A 6,708-nucleotide genomic window follows, 5' to 3' on the forward strand; every position below is an offset into this window, starting at 1 on the left:
TCGGCTCCGACTCGCGGACGCAGCCGTCCTCGCACGCCCCATGTGTCGTCCGAATAACGAGAGCGAGAGGGTCTTATGTGTATCGGTGACCTCCTTTGTGTGTGTACCAACACACACACCAGGGTTTATAACCTATCAAGATGCTGAGTGATCTCCTCTAATGGATCCCTATTTCATAGATTAACAACAGAGCTCATTTAGTTAATCACTGCGGACTGGATCAAATTTATAGATTTGATGTTTTTGTCCATTTTAGAAAAGAAGAGCAATTACATGAAAAGCCGGGAGGCCAGATGTCTGACCTCTGATTAAAAGCCAAGGAAGCCGAGCTGACGGAGACATTCAGCTGAATTATTTGGCGGCAGCTTTTGTGCCACTTTTGATCTCTTTTGTTGCTCTCTCTCTCTCTCTCTCTCTCTCTCTCTCTCTCTTGCTCGCTCGGCCCGAATGAAGCGCCCTTGTAATCCTCACATCGCAGCGCAGTGTTCTCCTCTCCTTGGCTTTACATCCCCGAGCATTAAGCTCAGAAATACATTTCATTTGATCACTGCAGATGTACGTTAGAGTTGGACCGGAGCCTAAGAGGATTGTGGCCGCGTTCAGGACATACATGTTGAACCGCACATACGGCCCGGCGGCCTCGAGCTGCTTCCTCGCAGCCCTTACATGCTAAAGAGATCACAACCCCAATTTCTTTACCCTCGTCAAGTTGAGCCATCTGGACCTTGGAGCGTTTTGGGTTAAAAGCCTCTTATGGCAAATTCTAAAATTCAATCAGCCTCCATGGTGGGAAATGTATAGAACCAGTGGCTATAGAATTTAGAGGCAGGAGGTAATCCTGATTAAAGAGCTTGTTTTATAACTAAATGACGCCACAGTGCATTTAGAGAAAAGATGCGTTTGCCCTTCTACGCTCTCCAACTCTTCTTTTTTTTTCAGTTTGAAAGCTTCTTACGGATTTTTTAATCAGCCTTTACGTTGGGGAACGTATAGAACAAGTCACGTATGTGCAAACATTTAGGGTAATCCTCATTACAGAGCTTGTGTTATAACCAATCAGGACGCTCCACTTTAACGGGCCATGTTGGCGCTTTGATTGATGGCTGTCCGAGCTGCACTGAAACATGCAGCTCATTTGAGTTTCTGCACGACGACACCGGAGCTGTAAGAAGCTTTTTTGGGGACTTTAAAAGCTTCTTACTGCAGATTGAATCAGCCGTCAGAATGTAAAGAACATGTGATGGATGTCTATAGATTAAAAACAAAAACACGAGTTTATCCTGATGGAAACATGCTTCATGTTGCAACAGAGAATTGCATCCTGCATTGCATGGGGAAGTAATCACGTTGGCGCTGTGGTTCTGGCGCCTGATTGGCCCGGAGCCGAAGAGTCCGTCACCACCTTTCAGTCCAAAAAAAAAAAAAAAAACACGTGACCATGCTTAGAGCAGCAAGCTACGCCATGACACGGGAGAACTTTGCATTCTGGGTTTGCAGAACATGAAACTCTTCTAACTGGGACGAAAGAGTTCTCAGTTCAGGTTGCAGCAGTGGTCATGCTAAGCTAAGCTAAGCTAAGCTAAGCTAAGCTAAACCTGGCTGCAGACTGTATTATCATATTTACTGTGCAGACGTTAGAGTGGCATTCATCGTCTCGTCTTATCAGTGCAAGAAAGTGTTACAGTTATTGGGGCGCAGGTCGCGCAGCGGCAGCGCGCGCGTCCCATGTAGCGAGGCTATGCTCCTCGCGCGGGCGGCCCGGGTTCGCGTCCGGCCTGTGGCTCATTTCCCGAATGTCTCTCCCTAATTTCCGGCTCTATCCACTTTCCTCTCTCTCTATCATGAAAGGCCAAAAATAAATCTTAAAAAAAAAAAAAAAGAAAGTGTTCCAGTTACTTTGAACTGTCCCTTTAATTTGCACTCATTCTGCGTTCCAGCGCTCGCACTTTAACGGAACAACGGGCGCGCTTTTGTTTTGTTTATGTGTCATGGGAAAAAAAACCCCCAACAACATTTCAAATCATCTCTGGAAATCCTTTGATGATATGTGTTGTACCTGCTGGGAGATCCTCATCCGCTCTCATTTGATGATGGTGTTAGCCGCGGCTCGCGCTGTGACGTAACCTCGCGGCTCAGCACAGGAGCGCACGGGCTCGCTGACGGGGGATTACGGCTCATTCTTCAGAGCGCGGGGGTTTATTTTAGGGTCCGACTGGATCAAACAGGATTAGCATCACAATGAATCCTCCGGGGCGCTCAAACCCAGAGGTCAGCTTCCCCGTGACCTTTGACATTTGAAATGTTTATAAGTCCCCATCTGTATTGTGAATGCTAAACATAGATCCGATCAGCTGTCATTCCAGCGAGGTGTCCATTTTTGATAAGTGCTGAGCTGTTTTAAAAGGCTTTGTCCACCGGTGACAGGATTTATCCGCCCCCCCTCGCTTTACTGTAGCGCTCGCCGCCGTTTGGCTCAAATATTGTTGAAGTCATCGTTTCTGTGTGGTCAACTTTATCGACGTGAGAGCGACGCAACAATTGGATTAGTTCGACACTCCAACAGCTCCAGTGTGAAGCGTCACTTCATGAACAAAGGAGAGCGACCCGTCTCGGATTGTCACCTTTATCAGGGTCATCTGAAGGTCACAAGCTGAAACACGGCGGTTTAATAACGTTGACGTTTTGCCAGAGCCGTTGGACCTCTTCAAGACTTAAATATCCTTAAGTGAAGCTGCTCATTGTCCCTTCAAAATAAAACTCATTCTCCTAAAATGAAGCTGCTCCATTGTCCCTTCAAAATAAAACTCAGTCTTCTAAAGTGCAGCTGCTCCATTGTCCCTTCAAAATAAAACTCATTCTCCTAAAGTGAAGGTGCTCATTGTCCCTTCAAAATAAAACTCAGTCTTCTCCTAAAGTTATGTTGCTCATCGTTCCTTCAAAATAAAACTCAGTCTTCTCCTAAAGTGAAGCTGCTCCATTGTCCCTTCAAAATAAAACTCATTCTCCTAAAATGAAGCTGCTCCATTGTCCCTTCAAAATAAAACTCAGTCTTCTCCTAAAGTTATGTTGCTCATAGCCCCTTCAAAATAAAACTCAGTCTTCTCCTAAAGTGAAGCTGCTCCATTGTCCCTTCAAAATAAAACTCATTCTCCTAAAGTGAAGCTGCTCCATTGTCCCTTCAAAATAAAACTCATTCTCCTAAAGTGAAGCTGCTCATTGTCCCTTCAAAATAAAACTCATTCTCCTAAAGTGAAGCTGCTCCATTGTCCCTTCAAAATAAAACTCAGTCTTCTCCTAAAGTTATGTTGCTCATCGCCCCTTCAAAATAAAACTCAGTCTTCTCCTAAAGTGAAGCTGCTCATTGTCCCTTCAAAATAAAACTCATTCTCCTAAAGTGAAGCTGCTCCATTGTCCCTTCAAAATAAAACTCAGTCTTCTCCTAAAGTTATGTTGCTCATCGCCCCTTCAAAATAAAACTCAGTCTTCTCCTAAAGTGAAGCTGCTCATTGTCCCTTCAAAATAAAACTCATTCTCCTAAAGTGAAGCTGCTCATTGTCCCTTCAAAATAAAACTCATTCTCCTAAAGTGAAGCTGCTCCATTGTCCCTTCAAAATAAAACTCAGTCTTCTCCTAAAGTTATGTTGCTCATCGTCCCTTCAAAATAAAACTCAGTCTTCTCCTAATGTAAAGCTGCTCGATTGTCCCTTCTGGGCCCCTGTACATGTGTGACTGTGTCTGTAGAGACAAGCTGTAGTCTGACTTCACCATCTTAACATAAAAAAGTCAAAAGACGTTCTTTTATTTACTTCTTTTACTCCGTGCATCGATGTGAAAGTTCAAACCTTTTAGTCAATGACGTAACAGATGCTGACGTGAGTGAGAGCACGGAAGAGGTTGAGCACATTCTGTCTCTGAGCTCCTTCCTGCATGTTCTTCACTTCCTGTGTGAAACTGCACAAACCACAGATCAGTAACGCCGGCCTCCGAGGAGCAGTCTGTGGCTCGCATGTCTCGTTGAAGGTCGGCCATTATCTGAGACTCAGACACAAAGACAACCTCCATCGTGATGACCTCCAGCGTGCTCTCTGAGGTCGTGAGACGACCAGCAGCCAATCAGGCGATAACAGATGGATCTCTATAAAAACGTGCACAGACATTCCCGGAGTCCAGGAATGTCCGCTGCAGGTCTCTGTGTTTAGGTACTAATCCTCCATAACACCGTTCACACAGCCAGACGTCTTAACTGAGTCACCAGCCTGAGCCAGCCCGGTGGCTTATGGGTAATGTAGGCGATGCACAGTTTGGATTGAGTCTCCTGCATCCTGGATTTGATTGTTACTAGTCGTGCAGCACTCCCGTTAGAGAGGCTGAAGACGCCAACGAAGGGATCATGTGACTCGTCTGTCAGCAGCCTGGGTTTGTGTTCAAAGCCCGTCTTCAGCGTGCAGCCGGACTACAGCGAGACCCCGTCAGACCATCAGATCCAGACCGACGTTTAATGAAAGAGGAGACTTTAAACGAATCCCCGACTTTCTCTTGCAGCTGATTCCTTACCTACTTAGCACACCCTCTCTCTCTCTCTCTCTCTCTTTCTCTCTCTCTCGCTCTATTTTGATAGAAATAGAGGCGATAGACTGTCAGTCTGTTTCTAATGGGGACAGTTATCATGTCTGCGATCAGTTTCAGATGTTTCTCATGAGATCTATCTGCACTTTGACGTGAGCCGAGCTCTGTGGGTGAAAGTTTATCTCACCTGCCGCGTGAACCAATCAGATCGCAGCATCGTGAGAACGTGCCTGCAGAGGCTTCACATGTCTCCGTGACGCCTTCAGTAAAACTCCTCTCAAGCGTGACGCTGACTCTTCCACTGTGAGGACAAACGGAGACGTCTGATTGGACGGTCACTGCTGCTTCATAGAACACGCCGACAAAACAAACCCCCCAACTCAAACGCCGCTGTTTCGGACGAGACTCGGTTCGCTCCTCGTGTTTGTGGAACAGCTTGGAAAATGAATCAGAAGAATCGGCAAAAAAATGTTCACCTGTTTTTGATTTGGCCGCGTCTTGCGTCTTCATGTGGACAAAGACGTTTCTGAGAACTGGACGTGTGTGGACGGGATTATTTTGTATTTTACGTCTTTACTTAACGAGGCCAAAGAAATATGAAATCAAATCCCAAAAAGAATCTGTAGTTTTGAGAAGAGATTTGTGAGATTTCAAATAAAAAGGTTTCCAGTCCGGGTGGAACTCAGAGCTCTGATGGGAGCTCGGAGCTGCTCCGGCCGATTATCTCACTGCTAATGTGTGATATGGGTCTCTTAATAATTAACGAGGCAGCGTCCACCCGGCTGCGATGACATCAGCTGTGATTAGTAAGAGTGTGTGAGGGGCGTGCTGCAGGCCGCTGCAGGCCGCTGCAGGCCGCCGCAGAGAACAAAAGAATCTGTGCAGCCTCGAAAAACAGCAGACGAGGTAGAGCGAGATATTTGGAAGACTCGAAACGATTAGCTGAAGCTTCACACCGCAGTGAAGGATTTGAGACAGAGTCCGGGTGTCTTCCAGAGCCGCTCCGTCAGGATACGATCCTCGATCCTCGATTAACATCCGAGTGTTTACAGTGCGCACACTCCTGCAGCGTAGCCGCGCGGCGGGCTGCGCTCAGCGGCATGCTAGCAGGTGCTAAAGTTAGCTTGCTTCATGTTGCCCGCAGAGGTTGTTGATGGTGCAGCTGTGTCTCCGTGTGCTCGCCGTGTATTTTAGGACCAGATGACTGCAGGACAAAATGTCTTTACTGTCATGACCTTTGTTTACGGCTGAAGGTTTCCTGAGGTGTCTCAGCCGAGGAAAAAAAACAAGCTTTAAGTGTTTCTGAATAAATTATAAATGCAGATTTGAGTTGACAGGAAAAGTGGTTTTCTTCTCCGCGTCCTCGTCCGGAGAGACGGACTCAGACGGAGAGGCCAATAATTAATTTTTTAAAGATAAAAATAACATGAAAAGCTAAAGAACACACATGAAACACAACGCATGTAAAAGAGACTGTAGGGGGGCGTGTTGGCTGGTTGTGAAATTGAGGCGGCTGTGGCTCAGCGGTGGAGGTCGGGGGTTTAATCCCCAGCTCCTGCAGCCACATGTCCGATGTGTCCTCCAAAACGCTTTGAGTCGTCAGAAGACGAGAAAACGAACGAGCAGCGTGACGTCAGAAGTGTCGGACCCGAACAACACGTCGTCATGTCACCGCTGACACATCGGTGTCCCATCTGAGAGTTCACCAGCAGGACTCGAAGCTTCAGAAAGTTGGCGTGAGTTTGTTGGGGTCATGAGGAGATGAAGTTTTGTGCGACCTCTCTGAAGAGAAACCAACGTTGGACAGCAGATGCACACTTCTTTCTCTTTCCGAGGTGACGTGTTGAATCTGTAAAGTTGCGTCAGATCAGAAAGGAATCGCCGCGTGGATCTCACCGGGCGCGAGGCGTACGTCACCAATCACCACGGGCTTGTTCATCACAGGTGGGGGCGACGCCTGCCGGACTTTGGTCCTGGATCACTTCCCTGAGATCAGTTTTCCGAGAGGGGCTCATGAGGGCTGCAGATATATCTGTGAAACATTAACAGAGTGCTGTGCAATGCCCGAGCCTCTGCTCCCTCTATCAGCACTTTCTGAGATAAACCGTCTGAACCCGGAGCCTTATCTGGACCTCATCCTTT

The sequence above is a fragment of the Symphodus melops genome (assembly GCF_947650265.1).
Source record: "Symphodus melops genome assembly, contig: scaffold_348, whole genome shotgun sequence".
Lineage (NCBI taxonomy): Eukaryota > Metazoa > Chordata > Actinopteri > Labriformes > Labridae > Symphodus > Symphodus melops.